This window comes from Phocoena phocoena, chromosome 16 (assembly GCF_963924675.1).
Source record: "Phocoena phocoena chromosome 16, mPhoPho1.1, whole genome shotgun sequence".
Taxonomy (NCBI): Eukaryota; Metazoa; Chordata; class Mammalia; order Artiodactyla; family Phocoenidae; genus Phocoena; species Phocoena phocoena.
Genome location: NC_089234.1, coordinates 44225363 through 44245103, shown reverse-complemented (window position 1 = coordinate 44245103; position 19741 = coordinate 44225363). Strand labels below are relative to the sequence as shown.

The following is a 19741-nucleotide window of genomic DNA, read 5'->3' as shown; positions in this document are numbered from 1 at the left end:
GGGCATGGAAATCTGTTATTGCACACACGTACTACAGCCTGTGGCCTCACAAGAACGTGGAGAAGAGCTACTCGTGCAGTACATCCCACACACTACAGGATGTGGGAGCCCTCCCCCTCCTCCCCACAAGGCAACTGCTCAAGAATGTAAGTAGTTCTTTTTCCTGGGTGCAGTTAGTCTGTTGGGGTGCTTCCAGGTCTTGCCATCTCAGATGACACCCCCACCAAATTAAAGCCAAGTAGGGTACCTACACCATGTTGAAACATGTTAAATGAAGTTGAAATATATTTAAATGTATTTAGTTTGTCTCTCAACACTGAACCTCTCTTATTTCCTTAAATTTCTTCACCATCCATGTTCTGAACCAAACAAAGGAGTCAGGAGAGAGAGTTCTGATATTTTTCTCTTCAGACTCAACTTGTTTTAATATTTGATATACCCCCAAAAAGTCATTTGTTTTTGCAGCATTGTTATTGAACCAGACTTTGGTCTGCTTGCCCATGCACAATAAAGCCAATCTACTTACACTGGGTTGTGAAGGAAGTGCACCATTTATTGCAGGGCACCAAACAAGGGGTCCAAGCAGCTAGTGCTCAAAAGGCCTAAACTCCCTGATGGCTTTCAGGGAAAGATTTTAAAAGGGTGAGGAAGGGGGGACTGGGGTGCATGATCAGCTCGTGGACGTTCTTCTGATTGGTTGGTGGTGAGTTAATCGAGAGTCAACATTGTCAACCTTCTGTTTCCATCCTGTCTGGGGTCTAATTGTTTGTGGGAAGCATACAGTTAACTTCTTCCACCTGGTGGCAGATTCAGTGTCTGCAAAACAGCTCAAAGGACATTGCTCAGAATATTATCTATAGCCCTGCAGGAGGAACTATAGGTCCTTGACTTTATTTAATGGCTAAACTATTGTTATTTTGTCTTGCTTGACTGTTTTCCTTTCTTTCTGCATTTTCTCACTTCTCTGATTAAATTTACTCTTTGGAACTCTGGGAAGGCTTGGAGAGTATGTTTGGGATGACCAGGCTTAAAATATGCACAAATAATTCACTTGGGGTGTGGAGCTAGGACACCGCAAAGGGTTAAGCTAAAACAAGAAGTTAAAACAAGAAGCTTGTGCAACAGTTGAGAGAAACGTGATTGGAAATACATAACTAGAGTGGAAGTTACTATACAATGGACTCCTAATTGCAGCCCTGATTTTCTAAACAATGACTGATGATTCCCCAAGCAGTGCTCAGGAGGCTGCCCAGTCACCTATATTTCAGTTATCCACCAATGACTAATATCCATACATGAAGAATGGTGGGGGGGATATGGATGCAATATTTATTACCTTGAGAAGGTGGGGTTGTAACTGGTTTATCCTCATCAAAGGTAACCTGAAGCAGTTAACTGGACATAGATAACAGGGAAGTGACATGTTAGGGGAAATGTAGTTAATCTCAAAGAAGGAATGGAGGAGGGCCACAGATTGAGACTTGCCTTCCTTCAAGAGATAGTCCCAGAATATTTGACTCCAACTCAGAGCAGCCCACATGGAATGGTTAGGGTGGTGACCCAGCATCTGCCCTTCAGCATTGTATAATACACTCACTTGTTTGGATACCGTAAGATGGCATCACAAGTGATGTGATTCTGCTTCAGTGACCTCTAGAATGATGAATGCCTCCCAGTTTCTCCTGCCTTCATAAGATTATATCTGAGCATCTGTTCTGGATTTGACTCGTTTATCATATATGTCTTCTAATTGGCTGATGTATATAATCTATCTGGGACTTGGAGTCAAATAAGATCACAAGAATCCATGTGCACTGAGACCAGAGGGTAGATTTGAAGTCCAAGTTTCAAACGCGTATAAATTAGCCTGTTTTTCCAAGTCTCCTTTTATACGTACCTTAAGTTATCAATGTTTTCAATTATGGTTAGCTTTTACTGTTCTCTTTTAAGCATTACCTTCCTTAATACAACTGAAGTGTGATCAGAGTCCTTGGGAAGCATTTCACTGATTATAGTAAGGCAGTCTGGGGAAAAAAATTAGTTAGAAAAAGAGACTTTTGCATGAAAATTCAGGAAGAACAACAGGGGATGTGTCACATTTCATCAGATCTTAAAGATGCCAATGGATTGACGAAGAGAAAACAGTTTGTTAATTTTTAAGACACACACACCCCAGTTTCAGAGATGTGAACATGAATAAAAAAGGATATGTTGCAAAATGGTTCCTTTTCAGAATTCAAGGGTTGCCCTAGGATTGATCCTTTACCAGTACTTGACTTGAACAAAGAGCTTTGGAAATTCAGTAATTGTATTCAATTGATAATTCTAACACTAACTTAGCAAAGAATCTAGGTTACAGATTACTTGTTGAGTACTTGAGACAAGATTTTACAGTTCTTAAAATTCTTACCGGGCTTCCCTGGTGGCGCAGTGGTTGAGAGTCCGCGGGCCAATGCAGGGGACATGGGTTCGTGCCCCAGTCCGGGAGGATCCCACGTGCCGTGGAGCGGCTGGGCCCGTGTGAGCCATGGCCGCTGAGCCTGCGCGTCCAGAGCCTGTGCTATGCAACGGGAGAGGCCACAACAGTGAGAGGCCCGCGTACCGCAAAAAACCATGAAAAAATAAAAATTCTTACCTATTCGGTAGGTGCTATTTACTTTCTGTGTGGATCATTTAAGATCTTAAGGTCAAAATACTGGTGAATATGTGATCACTACTTGTAGTCACACTTCTAAATTATAACCTTTTAAATTCTTCCTGTCTCATCCCCCACCATGATAGCCAGAGTTAGGGGATAAAATATGGACGTTCACTTTTGCAGCTCCATGACCTTTCTCACTGTACTTTCATTGAAAAGAAAGGCACATAACAGCATGGAGGGCAAGGCTGAACCACAGGTAATGAGGACCAGGAAAAGTCCAAAGCAACATGCCCGAAGTAGTTGCGAGAGTAAAACTGACATTGAGTTGGTACCTGAGAGCAGGTGATACCAACAAGTAGATTCAAGAGGTAGAGCTGGGAAAAGCTAAGACAGGGAGTGTGTGGCAACTGATCGGCAGGGGCTACGAAAATCATTCAGGGTTTAGTCAGCTAAGCAAAATGCTTAAGGGGAAAGGACTAGAAAGTGTGCTTTTGTTAAACATCTCTCTGGAGAGCATTAAAATCCTAGAAAGTTTTTACATTTATAATACCACAGCAATAAAGAGAACAAATGAAAAACCACCAGTAAATAGGAGGTCTCAATAAAAATTTGAAATATGGAAGGAGGACAGCTACTGTATCAGAGCAGAAGCAGAGACCATTTATACTACCTGCATTAAGGACAAGAAGGAACCAGCTTGGCTCCAGACTCAGAAATGCTTAATACTGTGGAGGACAGCAGTGAGACATGAAGGGAAAGCAGTGAAATTAGTGGCCAGTCGTATACGGGACATTCCCCTCATTCCATACACACTTGCCCTCCTCCGCAACCCCTGTGCATTGTCAACCAGGGACTTACCCTCCAGCAAGAGATGGGAAATTTCTTCTCTGTAGAAATGGCCCTGTTGAATGGCCCCTAGAGACCTGTATTTTGACTTTTGTGAATCCAACAGCAAAGCAGTTATCTTCTAGCTCCAATATATAACAGGGCTTCAAAATTCATGAAATAAAAACATGAAATAGGTGTAGGCAGTTTATCAATTATAGATATTTCAACACTCTCAGGTAATTGATAGCACAAATGGACAGAAAATGACTATCAACTAACTCAACATTTATAGAATACTCCAACAATACTCCAATAATACACATTATTTTCAAGTGCACATAATACGGGCTATAAAACAAGTTTCAAACGATTTAAAAGAATGGAAATCATACAAGGTATATTCTAGCACCAGAACAGAATTAAATTAGAAATTGCTAACAGAAAGATACCTGGAGAGTCACCAAACATTTGGAAATTAATGGCTCCTAAATGTGCCATGGGGTAAAGAGGAGGTAACAGTGAAAATCTGAAAATATTTTGAACTGAATGAATATATAAAACTTTGTGGGATGCAGCTAAAGCAGCATGGAATTTTATTAATAATTATGTCAATAAATTCAGCAACTTAGTTGAAATAGAAAAAGTCCTTGAAAGGTACAACTACCCAAGTTCACTCAAGAAGAAAGAGAAAACCTGAATAGCCCTATTTAAACGATTTGTAGCTGACCACTTTCCCACAAAAACAAGTACAGGCCAGATGGCACAAGTGAATTCTACCAAACATTTACGGAAGACCTAGTAACAACTGTACACCAACTCTTCTAGGAATAAACATTTTCCAACTTATTTTACGAGTCAACATTACCCACATACCAAAGCCAGACAAAGACATCACAAGAAAAGAAAATCATAGATCAATTACTCTCATGAACATAGATGCAAAAATTCTTTTAAAAAATAGCAAATTGAAACTTCTAAGCTATAAAAGATGGTAATGCATCGTGCCCAAATAGGATTTATCCTAGAAATGCAAGGTTGCCTTAGCATTCAAAATCAATGTATTTCATTATATTAACATACTAAAAAAGAAAAACCATATCTTTATAATGTAGAAAAAGCATTTGAAAAAATTCAACACATTCATGATTTAAAACTGTCAATTAATTAGGAATTAAAGGAATCACCCTCAATCTAATAAAGGGCATTTATGGAAGAACATATATCTGACATCATATTTTATGGTGAAATAAAGAGCAGTTTCCTCCTAAGACTGGGAACAAGACAAAGATGTCTACTCACCACTTGTAGTCAACGTTGTCCCAGATGTTTAGCCTGTGCAACAAGGCAATAAAAAGAAAAGACCCCCACCCTCCGCACACCTTGTGCTGCCGTCCCAGTGTTACCAAATCAGGTCTGGATGTTTGCTGCTCAGAAATCAATACTCAAGAGAGACAAATGTTGGTAGAAAGGAAAGTTGCTTTTAATCAGAATGCTGGGGAGATGGTGGACTCCCCAAAAACCACCTCCCAAGATTCTGCTCAGCCATGAGAAGTTCTTAAAGGGAAAAGGTAAGTAATCTCAGTTAATCCTTGAGATAGGAGGTCAGAGGCATCGCCATCCCCCACTGCATGCAGGCTTGTCATGCAGGCTTGTTGACTTCTTATGATCTTTCTTTCAATACTGTCTTGTTCACACAGTTCGTTCGCAAGATTACTGAAGGGGAAGCTAGGGAAGAGATCGGGTCATGTGTTAATTACTTATTCATTTCTACTTCTTTGATCTATGGAAAGAACCAACAGATTAGGCAAGGTATTATGTGATCAATAGGGCCAGAGATGAGTAGAGCATGGGGGCACCTGGTTTAAGGTTAGTGACAAGACAAAAGCGGCCTCCGGCAGAGAGCTCTTTCTGGCAAAGAGCTTTTTCCTGCCAAAAGCTGCTTACAAACCCCCACTTGTCAGAACATCATTCCATTTTTATTGGATTATGGTCGAAGGTCTGTCTTCTGTAACTTCATGCTGACATAGGGCACCATATTCTTAGAGTGGAAGATGTCGACATGGGTCTGTAGTATGTCTTTACTGACAATTGTAGTTGACCATTTACATATACGGGCAGAACAAGCTACAATTATTTTGATGCCCACAAAGATACAGATTATTATGAGCAACAGTGTTAATCCCGTTCTCTTAAGGCCAAGTTCTTGAAATTGTGCTAGCCATAGATCTAGTACCTTTTTGTAAATAAGAGGCAGGGGATATGGAGGGGCCTTTGTCCTTGGCAGGGGGATAGGGGTGGGTGCAGGGTTCTGCTCAGTTCCACCAGTGCGTGCTGCGCACCGGCAGGAGCTAGGTTTGAGGCAACTAGGCTGTGCCTGAGGTTCTGGGCAAGCAGACAGGGCCATGGCCTTGCTGGCTCCAAAAGGAGCACAGAGACCTAGACACAGGAAGGGAGAATGCATGAGTCAGTGGAGACAGAGATTGGAGTTATGCAGCTGTAAGCCAAGGAACACCAAGGATGGAGAGCCACCACCAGAAGCTGAGAGAAAGGCATGGAAGAGATTCTCCCCGTGAGCCTTCAGAGACTGCATGGCCCTGCTGACATCTTGATTTCGGACTTCTAATCACCAGAACTGGAAGAATAATTCCTATTATTTTAACCCACCCAGTTCGTGGTACTTTGTTACTGCAGCCCTGGAAAACGAATATACAGACCTTCAAAAGTGGCCCTGAGACAACTGACTTTTCCATTTGCAAAAAAAAAATGAAAGTAGATCACTAATTTATACCATTAAAAAAAAAATTCCAGGGTTTCCCTGGTGACGCAGTGGTTGAGAGTCCACCTGCCGATGCAGGGGACATGGGTTCGTGCCCCAATTCAGGAAGATCCCACATGCCGCGGAGCGGCTGGGCCCGTGAGCCATGGCCGATGAACCTGCGCGTCCGGAGCCTGTGCTCTGCAACGGGAGAGGCCACAACAGTGAGAGGCCCGCGTACCGCCAAAAAAAAAAAAAAAAATCCAGACAGATTTAAAAATATAAACATGAAAAGCAAAACTTCAGTCTTTTGGAAGAATATCTTTGCAACCTCAGTCTAGAAAAGAATTTCTTAAACAAAGAGCAAAAAGACCTAAGAAAAGATTGTTATATTTGCATCAAAACTTAAAACTTCTATACAGTATAATATAGCATAAATAAAATTAAAAGATAAGCCACAGTCTAGGAGAAAGTATTTGTAACCTAATGTAGTCAACAAATAAATATACAAGTTATATAAACAAATCCTGGAAATGAAAGAACAGATGATCCAATTAAATACATATATATCTCCAAGCTCATGGTATTGTTGCCTGTATTTCAATTATCTGAATGCTGCAGCATATGTTATTTTTCTATCTCTAAAATATAGAGAGACTCTTTTGAAAAACATAATTATAATACTGGAGAAACTAATAACCCCTGAATATCATGAAATATCTGTGGTCATAGATAACACAGTCAACAGATGCCACAGCCAATGGTGGATACATAAACCTACACGTGATAAAATTGCACAGAACTAAATATACCTACACATAAATGAGTACAAATAAAATTGAGAAATTCTGAACTAATTGGTGGATTTTATCAATAATGTAATTATCCTGGCTGATATTTGTACTATATTTTTACAAGATGTTACCATTGGGGGAAACTGGGTAGAGGGTACATGAGGTCTCTCTGTATTACTTCTTACAACTGCATCTTACAATCTATAATTATCTCAATAAAAATTTCAATTAAAACCAAAAATTACATAGGTATTAAGTATGGGACAACTTATACACTTCATATTCATATTAAAATTATGAAATAAAAACTTTATGAGTTATTAAGCAAATATACATATACTTCCTACTACAATGCTGCATTCCAATAAGCAAACCTATCATGAAAAGTTTCTCTACATAGCATACTTATATTCTGCAAAAGGCCTCCTTTTCAAACTTCTTTTGACACTGTAACATCTTCAAAATATTAATAAAGTTATCAAATATTATTTGTTACTCAATGAAATGTCACTTCTAGGCAAAAGATTTCTCATATATACTGGGTCCCCCACCTCAGTCCCAGGTTGTTTCTGCTATGCAATGAGTCCAACAAGAGGGTGAAGGTTTCAGGATGTTGACAGGGGTTTCTTCTTAGTGCTCTCTGCTGTTTACTGAAATCGAGATGCTGGTGAAATGTTCCATTACACCTGCACTGTTTCTCTGTAGTGTGTTCTCTGATGTGTTGTGAGGAATGACTCTGGTAGAAGGTTTTCCCACATTGGTTACATTCATAGGGTTTCTGCCCTGTGTGGGTTCTCTGATGTACTGTGAGGGATGACTTATGGTAGAAAGTTTTCCCACACTCATTACATTTATAAGGCTTCTCTCCTGTGTGTGTCCTCTGATGTTCCCTCAGTTTCGACTTCACAGAGAAGAATTTTCCACATTTGTGACATCCATAGGGTTTCTCTCCTGTGTGAGTCCTCTGATGATTAATGAAGTTTGGCTTCTGGGAGAAATTCCTTACATTCATAGAGTTTCTCCCCGGTATGTATTCCCTTAGGTACTGTAAGAGCTGACCTATCACTGAAGGCTTTCTGACATTCATTACACTCATAGGGTTTCTCCCCTCTGTGTGTTCGCTGATGTACATGGAGATTTGACTTCTCACAGAAATTTTTTCCACATTCATTACATTCATAGGGTTTCTCCCCTGTGTGTGTTCTCTGATGTACTGCGAGGCCTGACCTATACCCAAAGGTTTTCCCACATTTGGTGCATTCATAGCATTTCTCCCCTCTGTGTATCCTCTGATGTAGGATGAGAGATGACTTATGGCTGAAGGTTTTCCCACATTCACTACATTCATAGAGTTTTTCTCTTACATCTGTTTTCTGATATGTAGGAAGCTTTGGCTTCTTGTAAAATGCAGTAGCACACTGATTAATTTTATAGACTTCTTTCCCTATATGTGTTTCTTGATGCTGCAAGAAATTTGGGTTCTTGCAGAATACTTCCCAATCTTCATAACAGTTAAAGGTTTTCTCTCCTTTATAAATTCGCTGAAGGAGTGACTTCTTTCTGAAACTATTCACTTTCAATACACTCACAGTATCTCTTCCCCATGATAACTCCATAGTGCTTATTTAAAGTTGACTTCTCACCAACAGACCACCTCCCACAATCATTCAATTCATAGTGATTCTCCCTTGTATGAGTCCCCTGATGAACAGTGAATGTTGGTCTATCAGAAAAGGCTTTGACATGTTCATTACCTCCATAGGGCTTCTCCCATGAGCTTGCTCCCTTATAGGTAATGAAAGTTGCCCCCTCATTGAAGGCTTTCCCACATTCACTATATTCAGAAGAAAGCTTCAGAGTTTGAGTATCTTGATGCTGAAATTTGTCCTTATTTTGACTAATGGCTTTTCCAGTTCTATCATATTCTAAAGATTTCTCTCTAGAATGACCTGTGCTTTGTACAGAGGAGTAATTTCCCATGTGTATTAAACTCATAAGGCTGCCTTACAAAGGAATGTCTATTACTAATGATTAATTCTGAAAGAGAATCCAAATTCATTCCCTATGAGTCATATTTACCAGGTATTTTTCTTGATAAAATAGAGTTTGTACACAGAGAAAATGCTTTTCCTAATACACTATTTCTCTCTTTAGTCAGTGTTCTGTTGTTGACAAAATCAACTTTCCACCAATGCTGGTCTTCCTTTTCCTGGCTCTTCTCCATCAGGTCAACTATGCAGAAGTATAGAAATGAAAATAATTTGCCATAGTTTATACATGTTAATATATTTCTTATGAAGAGAAGACATATTCATATGTCTTATTCTAGCCCAGTCATTTGCGATGAAAGTAATCTCAAGAGCATACTGCCTTGCTCCTCTAGGTTTGAAAAATAAATAAATAACTTGCAGTAGTGAAAAATGGGGAATCTGGCAACAAAATGCAATAATTTGACACTTCAAAAACGTTTATTGTGGTGATCATTTTGCAATATATACAAATATCAAATCATTACATTGTACACTTGACACTAAAATGTTGTATGCCAATTATACCTCAATTTGTTTTAACTGTGACATTCAAAAATAGAGAATTTGAAATAAACACAAGCAATAAATTTAAAATGTTTGAATGACTGCTTAATCTTGGGGTAGGGAACTTCACAGGTAATAGAATCAGCCCAACAACTCAACAAATATTAAGTAGAATCACAAGGAAAATTAATAGACAATGATGGTAAGGGGAGATATCAAGGAACAATTAGACTCGGAACAATTAAATCAGGGCCTAGTCATTATCAAAGCAAGAGCCTCACTAATGTACATGATTATAACCTCATCCTCCTCTTTTCTATTCCACATAACACCACCAAATTAAAATTTCAGAAAGTACTCATTTTCATTAGAGTTAAAAGGAAAACTATTGCCTAGGCTATATTTGCATTCTCATGGGGATTCACAATGAATAGTAGTGCCTAAATGAAGTATACATTCAGGCTATTCTTACAACAGGATCAGAGGCACATCTTTATTCATCTAGCATATCATCTAAAACTTACAGTCTGGGGACTTCCCTGGTGGTGCAGTGGCTAAGAATCTGCCTGCCAATGCAGGGGACACAGGTTTGAGCCCTGGTCCAGGAAGATCCCACATGCTGCGGAGCAACTAAGCCTGTGCACCACAACTACTGAGCCTACGCTCTAGAGCCTGCAAGCCACAACTACTGAAGCCTGCGTGCCGCAACTACTGAAGCCCATGTGCCTAGAGCCTGTGCTCCACAACAAAAGAAGCCACCGCAATGAGAAGGCCGTGTACCACAACGAAGAGTAGCCCCCACTCTCCACACCTAGAGAAAGCCCGCGTGCAGCAACGAAGACCCAATGCAGCCAAAAATAAATTAAATAAATAAATAAAATTTATTTTAAAAAAACCTTACAGTCTGAATTTCACTTATACAATCAATTATCCACTGTTATTAGAGTCTAGAGTACTTTTCCCTATCTCTTTACACTCATCTTCTGATTTGTCTAATAATTGTGGAAAGTATTCTTATGTCAATTTTCTGCCCTTTGCAACTAAAGGCAGAAAATAAAAATTCTAAATTCTCAACTATATTCAATGAAATCTAAAGAAAGAAAGAAAGAACAAATAAGGGGGACTCCCCTGGCGGTGCTGCAGTTAAGAATCCATCTGTCAATGCAGGGGACATGGGTTCGATCCCTGGTCTGGGAAGATCCCACGTGCCATGGAGCAACTGAGCCCATGCGCCACAACTACTGAGCCCACAAGCCACAACTACTGAAGTCTGCATGCCTAGAGCCCGTGCTCTGCAACAAGAGAAGCCTGTGCACCTGCTAGCTGCGACTAGAGAAAGCCCACATGTAGCAACAAAGACCCAACACAGCCAAAAAATAAATAAATAAAAATTTAAAAAGAAACAAGAAGTAAGGTCTCCAGATTGCTTTCATCCCTTCATTACAGCTGAAGCAATACTTCATAGAACTGAATAAGAAAACTGAAGGATGATATAATGGTGAGGATTTACTTCACTATTGCATTATCCTTCCAAGAAATTCCATCATTCATTTTCTTATATTTTAGTGTATTTTAGCACTATTGAACATAACTGATGAGTAATGCTGGAATAATTGCCAGGGGGATGAAGTAGCAAAACATTTCAAAATACTTTAAAATAAGATCACAACAATCCCTTATTTCTTAGATTTATAAATGGGACCAAGTCACCCATGTGGAAACTGCAAGATAAAATGAGTTTTATTCCATTTAAAAATATAAGTAAATTTTCTCTTTGTTCATTCAAGTTAAAATTTTATTTTAATTTATAAGAAATTATGAAAGTCATAAAACAACAACCCTTGCAAATAATTAGAACTGCTTCAAAAAGAAATTCAAAAACAAAAATTGGGTACACTGGATCCCTGATGGTATACCAAGGGTTAGTATTCTATTTTGTTTAATATTTGAAGTATATCACTATTCCTTTCTACATTCCAATAATGGAATACAGTCCATTATTTCTTTTTATATTTCATATGTACTTTTCAAACACCATATACCTATATTTGTAAAAAATCCAGATTGACAATATCTATCTTTTAACAAGAGGGTTTAGTCCTTTTGAATGTATTGTAATTACTAAAATATCTAGGTTGGTTTCCTTCATTTCACTTACAGTTTCCACTTATTCTAATTTTTATTTGCTTTTCCCCTCTCATTGTTCTTTTTTGGTCTGATCTAATATATATATTTTTTTTCTTTTCTATTTTCTTACCTTCAAAAGTTTAGAAGTTATACATTACTTTCTGCTAGCATTTACTCATTAAATTTTACCATTCATATTTAACTCAACAACACTTCTAAAAAATAAAAGGATTTTAGAACACCAGTCTGGTCAACTGATAATTTACATGCTACTGTTTTTCAATATTTTATTTTTGTTGTTTTTATACTCAACAGAACATTGCTACTACAGATCTTCCTTGCCTTACAATGAGGTTATGTCCCCATAAACCTATTGTAACTTGGCAATATCAAAAGTCAAAAATGCATAATCTACTGAACATCATAGCTTAGACTAGCCTACGTTAAACGTGCCCAGAACATTTACATTAGCCTAGAGTTGGGCAAAATCATCTAATGCAAAGCCTATTTTATAATAGCGTTGAATATCTCATGCAGTTCACTGAATACTGTACTAACAGTTGTATGGGTACAGGATGGTTGTAAGGTTGTTTATCCTCGTGGTCATGTGGCTGACCGGAAGCTACGGCTCACTGCTGCTACCCAGCATCACAAGAGAGTATCTTACCACCACATATCGCTGGCCCAGGGAAAAGATCAAAATTCAAAGTACAATTTCCAGTGAATGGGTATTGCTTTTGAACCAATGAAGTCAAAAAATCATGAGTTGAATCACTGTAATTTGGGGATCATCTGTAATTTATACAGATAATATTTGTATAAACATACCCATATCTTTACTTGTTTCCTCCCAGAACTGCTTCTCTTCAAGTTCCCCTGTCTGAGTTAAAGGTACTACCAGACATCTAGTGCCTCAGGAAAAAAAACCTTTCAGTTTTTCTCTTGATTATTCTTTTTCTCATCCCCATAATCCAATCTAACAACATATCCTGTTTTGGCTACAACTTCAAAATACATCAAGAATCCAATCATGTCACTTTACTTTCTATTTCCAAGCCGGTATTAAGGCACCACAATCCCTCACATGGAGAACTGCTAACTGCTCTCCTTGACTTTACTCATCCCTTCTCCCCACCCCCTCTGTCAACATTTCCACTGTAGAGCAGCCAGGGGTATACATGAAGCAAATCAGCACATGTGCTCCTTTGCTCAAAACCTTCCAATGACTCCATCTCAATTAGAATTAAGGAGCTTTTGGGACTTCCCTGGTGGTCCAGTGGTAAAGAATCCACCTTCCAATGCAGGGGATGCCGGTTCAATCCCTGGTCAGGGAACTAAGATCCCACATGCCGTGGGGCAACATGCCACAGTGTGCCCGCGTACCACAACTACTGAGCTCATGCACCTCAACTAGAGCCTGCGTGCTGCAAACTACAGAGCCCATGCACTCTGGAACCTGCGCGCCACAACTACAGAGGCCATGCGTCCTGGAGCGTGCAAGCCACAACTAGAGAAGAGAAAACCCACCGCCACAACTAGAGAGAGAGCTGTGCACAACAAAGAGCCCACACACCACAATGAAAGAGCCCATACACCACAATGAAAGATCCCACATGCCTCAATGAAGATCCTGCGTGCCACAAATAAGACCTGATGCAGCAAAATAATAATAATTAAATAAATAATAAATAAATCTTTAAAAAAAAAAAGAATTAAGGAGCTTTCGATACCCAGTAAAGCCAAATACTGGCACCAACTACCTCTCTGATATCATCTCTAACTCTCTGATCTCTATTCATCCTGGCAAATGCTATCCTGTTCTGCAGACACTAAACACTCCGGCCTCAAGTTCATGGCACAGGGTATACCATCTGGCTGGAATATTCAAAATCCACTGGCCCCCTCCATTCAGATCTGTGTTAATTATAATATTGATCTTAAAGAGGCTCTTTCCTGATCACTTTCATAAAGAGCACCACATTTCATTCTCTTTTGCCACTAAAATGCAGTCATTATATTGTTAGCAGTTGCAACCCCAGCACACAGACAAACCTGGCATATGGTAGATGTCAAATTAATACTTAGTGAATTAATACATAATATATGATTAAAAGACGACAGATGAAATTGATGTAGAAAGAACAACAAATATTTAAAATGAGAGAGGCAAGGATTGGATTTTTGGAAGAAAACCCAAAAAGAAACCATTTAGCTCTTATCCGCCAGGGTGATATATGCATCTGAGGCACGAAGGCCAATTATTCTTGGTCACTTCCAAAGTTCTATTAACTCTAAAAAAAATTTCCTAAAAAATCTCAAACATGCCAACATCTGAACTAACTCCCTGGGATCCAGTTTCTCCCAGGTTACAGTAACGTCTATGCTAACTCACCTGGGTGGCTCTGACTTTGGGACTCTTCCTCTAACATCCATGGCTCTTCTCCTTGATCCAATTTGAAAATCACCTCTGGTTTGGTAACACAATACCTTGTGAATGGAAAATGACACAGGACTTGGACCAGGTGGCCTGAGGTTCAGGACCTTTAAAGGAGGACAAAGTTAGCCTGCACGAAAATAAATCCACTGGAACATTTCACTGGGGAAGAGAACACAAGTGTTCTTTGTAGTGCCCGAAAGGGATCACCTTTGACTCCTGAATTTCAAATCTATAAATTATTAATCTCTACAAAGAAACCACCTATATCAGCAGCTAAAAAGGAAACAAATATTGTTTGGAGTTACAAATTATACAATCCCTACCCACTGAGATGAGGTGGCTATAGTTCTCCAGCATCATGTCCCTGTCCAGGGTCCTCTGAGCAGGGTCCAGGTGCTGCCACTCCTCCTGAGTGAAGCCCACAGTCACATCCTCAAATGACACTGGCCCCTGAAACAGCACATCTGTGTTCAATCTACAGTGACCAGAACTGGATAGCATGCAATATGTTGGGGATCTAACACCTGGTCATGTTCACAATTAATAGTTGAAGAGAAAATGCAATGTAGGATCCCTTCTCTCAGTACTATATGTTGTGGGAAAATGAGGAATCATGGTATAAGGTCTTGCCAGTGTATTAATTTCTTAATTCATACAAAGAGCATAGGAGTTCCTGCCAGTGTTCCAGGAACTGTCCCAATTTCTGGGAATACAAAGAAAAATAAAAGGTTAATCCTGCTCTCAAGGAGTTTATAATCAGGTCAGAAAACATATTTAAACATAAATACCTGCAACAAATTTTATAGAAGCAATGATAAAAAGTCTCTGAAAGGTAAATGGGTAGTTGCAAAGGGGGAAGAAATGTTAAGTTTTATTTTGTATTATCAGGTTGAGTTTTATTGAGGAGTAGAGTATTAAGTCTTGACACATGAATCACATATTCTTTATAAATATGGGCCAACGACACAAAAAAAGGCATGGAAGCATTAAAAAATACTTGATAAATTTGAAAACACATGGCTCAAAAAAAAAAAAGAATACTTGATAAGTTAATGGAACTATACAGTAGGAGAAAAGGGTTTGAGATGTATTAAGATAAAGCCTCACAGACATAATTAAGAGCAAGATTATAAGCAAGATTACAAGTTACTGTGGATATGTCCTCCAGCCTAAGGGTTTCAAAACATTTGATCATTTACCCCTTAATTAAATTTGAGCACTCATCCAGCATGGCTATTTATATCTTTATATGTACATGAAATCTCATTCTTATTTTTAAAACACAAATATCTGAACACCAATATGCTAATAATTCCTTCCCACATTCCAATAGCTTTTCTTGGGTACTCCCTGGGGCAGTGTTCTCAAAGTGTGGGCCATAAGTCAACAACATCAGCATCAGCTGGGAGCTTGTTAGAAATGCAAAATTCTCAAGCCCCATTCCAGACCTACTATGATAGCCAGTGTCCAAGATGGTCATCACCTCCTCCCCCAATGCCCTTGTACAATCCTCTCGCACATTAAATAGGGCTGACCTTTGTAACCAATAGAATGTTGCAGAAATAACAGAGTATGACCAATGAGGCCAAGTCACAGAAGAACACTGCTGCTTCCACTTTGTTCCTTCATGGATCACTTTCTCTGGGTAAAGCCAGCGGCCATATCACGAGGACACTCAAGCAGCCCTATGGAGAAGTCTACATGGGGAAAAAATGAGGCCTCCTGTCAAACATCAATACTAATTTGCTAGCCATGTGAGTGAGCCATCACAGAAGCAAATCCTCCAGCCCCAGTCAAGCCTTCAGATGGCTGCAGCCTCATGAGACCCCTACGTGAGACAATAAGTGTTTCTTGTTGCCTTTAAGCTGCGAAATATTGCGGTGCTTTCTTATGCAGCATTAGATTAAGGCATCTAAAGAAACAGATACTCTGGGCACGGGACTTAGTGAACAGTGTTTTAATAAGCCCTCTAGGTATGAGACGCCAAAGCTGAAAAACCAGTGATCTAGGGAAGTCAAAAACAAGGACACTAAAGGAATTTGAAGGCTCTGGCACCTACAGCTACAACAAACATTAAACACAGCCCAACTCCTAGCCAGACTAACACAAATCCTCACACTAAAAATTTATTTACTTCAGTTCTATCACCAGATAAATGTCCAGCTCTCAAAAAACAATTGCAATACATACCAAAAAGTAATAAAAAACACACGAAGAAGAGACAAAGTAATAATCAGAACCAGACTCAGATACAACACAAATGTTGGAATTATCAGACAGGGAGTGTAAAATGATAATTAACATGTTAAAGAGTTGAATGAAAAAAATTAGACAACATTCAAGTATAAATGAGTCATATAAACAGAGAAATGGAAATTCTAGAAAAAAATCTAAAGTAAATGCTCCAAGTCAAAACCACAGTAATAGAAACAAGGAATGCCTCTGATGGACTCATCACACAACAGGCCAAGGAAAGAACCAGTGAACTTGAAAATAGGTCAACAAAAACTTCACAGACTGAAATGTGAAAAGAAAACGAATGAAAAAACAGAACATCCAAGAACTGTGGCACAACATTAAAAGGCATAATATATGCATAATTAGAATACCAGAAGAAGAAGGAACAGAGCAGAAGAAATACCTGAGTAGTAATAACCAAACATTCAAAAATTAATGACAAATCCAGGAAACTCAGAGAATATCAAGAAAGATAAATGTCCCCAAAACCACATCTCAACCTGTCTTACTCAAACTGCAGAAAAACAAATACAAAAGATCTTGAAAAAAGCAAAGAAGGGGTGGGGGTGGTATTGGGCCCCAGGGCTTGGTGGAATGTGAACCTTACCTACAAAGGAACAACGATAAGAATTACAACCGACTTCTCAGAATCCAAGCCAGAATCCAATGCAAGCAAGGAGAGAATGGAGTGAAATATCTAAAGTTGAAGGAAGAAAACCACCAACCCAGAATTAATGAAAAGACACACTGAGGCATACATTTATATAATTCTGAATGACAAGGATAAACTCTTAAGAGCTTCTAGATGAGAGAACAGCTGACTCACAAAGTAATGAAAAGCATCCTAGCTTCGGACTTCTCCTCTGCAGGGGTGAAAGCAAAAAGACAATGAGATTATGAGAAAAGAATTTCAATCCAGGAATATTATACATAAATAAATTGTCTTTCATACGACAGGCCCAAAACCAGATGTGTTCAAATGAGCAGGGCCTCGAGGAATAAATCACCCCTGTAATCTCTGCAGAGAAAACACTAAGGAGGTACTAACAAGCTGCCAAGCAAGTCTCAAGCAAGGGGAAGGAGTGAGAAACAATAGACCTTGTTATTGAAACATGGTTACAACTAGATGGATAATATTAACATGATTTGAAATGTATAACATAATATTAAAGAAGACCTCCTGAAACAGAAGAGACTCTCCGTAAGAACAGAGCCAGTAATATACTGATAAATTATTAAAATGGGGCTTCCCTGGTGGCACAGTGGTTGAGAGTCCGCCTGCCGATGCAGGGGACACGGGTTCATGCCCCGGTCCGGGAAGATGCCACATGCCGCGGAGCGGCTAGGCCCATGAGCCATGGCCCCTGAGCCTGCGCGTCCGGAGCGTGTGCTCCGCAACAGGAGAGGCCACAACAGTGAGAGGCCCGTGTACCGTTAAAAAAAAAAAAAAATTATTAAAATGGAGCCTGGGTGTGGGGAGGAGTAATGGGTGGATTAAAACTTTCGAAGGTCATCTAAGAGGGGCTGGAGGAAGAGGAGTAGCAATCACTACACCATGGAGCAGCAGAAGAGCAACAAAATAATCTGATATGTTAGTAGATATGGCTCAGTTATAATATTTAGGTGTGGGTTGGTAGCTATGAGAACTAAAAATCAGAAAACTACCAAATTAACAGAGAAGAAAAATGAAGCAATGACAAATTTGAATATACCAGAAAAAGTAAAGATTCTAAAGAAGTATAATTAATAGTATAAATTATGATATATATTGCATTATGTTATACTCAAAAATAATATGTAGTAAACTAAGACAGATATATAAAACCAAATATACGAATTATCACAGAAAATGGGAATGAATATATTTCTTATGCAAGACTAACATGCCATATTAGTCTTAAAAAAAAACCCAAATGTTGCCATTTGTTGTTTACAAAAAATAAATCTAAAACAAAGTGATAAAGAATGGTTGAAAAAGAAGGAATGGACAAAATACTACAAGAAAACGCAAATAAAAGGAAGCAAGCATGGTCTTATTTATATCAGATTAAGCAGAATTTGCAGCCTTAAACTTCAACGGGGCAAAGGCAGATACCATGTAATGATAAATGGTAAAAATTAATCAAGGTTTAAGTCAAATCTGTATATGTCCAAATAGATAAAAGAAAAACTGCTACAGTTACAAGATAATTTGGTTAAAGAAAACAAACCACGATCACGGTAAGAGGCAGTATATCTCTATCAACAAGAAAGGACTATCAAATGGAGTTTGTTGAACTCACGTGTTCAGGTAATTACTAATGATAGTTAAAATTCAGTTACTTAGAAAAATGTCTTTCATACAATATTTTAAATACATACTATCTCATACTCAGGACAAACCTATAACATAGATACTATTTTTCCCATTTAACAGATAAGAAAATTGAGGCAGAAAGAGGTTCCCTAACTTCCCAAGGTCACCCTAAATTTGAACTAGGTCATCTGAAAATAAAGCACCACTTATAATCATTATGTTATGCTGTGCTTTCAGAGACAATATTGCTAAACCCTACAAATCAGAGGTTTTACAAGCTACTTTGTCTGATTATGACCTATAAAACCAAAATTTTAAAAACTCACTAAAATGTCATTAACTCATAAAATAAGACATTCTCCAAATTAAAAACTTTAGATCAAAGAAAAGTAACCAACATCCAAATTACTACTGTCCTAGAAAGAAACAAAGGGGGAAATTCATTACATGAAAACTTAAGACCTAAAACTAAAGCTGTCACAGAGAAAAATTGTCTTTAACTTATTTTTTAAATAAAGACTGAAAATAATTATGAACTTTATGTTTAGCTAAAAGAAATATGAAAAATAAAAAACAAATCAAAAAAGTATGAAAACATAAGGATAAAATCTTAAGTGAATAAAATTAAAATAAAGCCAAAATAAATGAGGAAGACTAAATTAAACCAAAAGCATTTTTTTTCAGTATGTCTCATACATAAAATGGGCAAAACTGGGGTTGGGGGGAAAGAAAACTAACATAAAACTTTAAGACAATTTAATTTAGCAAACAATTTTTTTGGTTGTTGTGCCTAAAAATTTTTACAAGAGGGGGAGGAAATATACCGGATATAATGTTTTGGGGGGTTTTTTTGTTTGTTTGTTTGTTTGTTAGAAGATGTTGGGAGTAGGAGTTTATTCATTAATTTATTTTTGCTGTGTTGGGTCTTCGTTTCTGTGCGAGGGCTTTCTCTAGTTGTGGCAAGCGGGGGCCACTCTTCATCGCGGTGCGCGGGCCTCTCACTATCATGGCCTCTCTTGTTGCGGAGCACAGGCTCCAGATGCGCAGGCTCAGTAATTGTGGCTCACGGGCCCAGTTGCTCTGCGGCATGT

At 38.6% G+C, this 19741-nt stretch overlaps 1 pseudogene; it reads right to left on the bottom strand.

The window, feature by feature from the left end:
* Nucleotides 1-7547: 7547 nt before the first annotated feature.
* Nucleotides 7548-14554, bottom strand: LOC136136022 (zinc finger protein 33B pseudogene; annotated as a pseudogene).
* Between the last annotated feature and the right edge of the window lie 5187 nt (nt 14555-19741).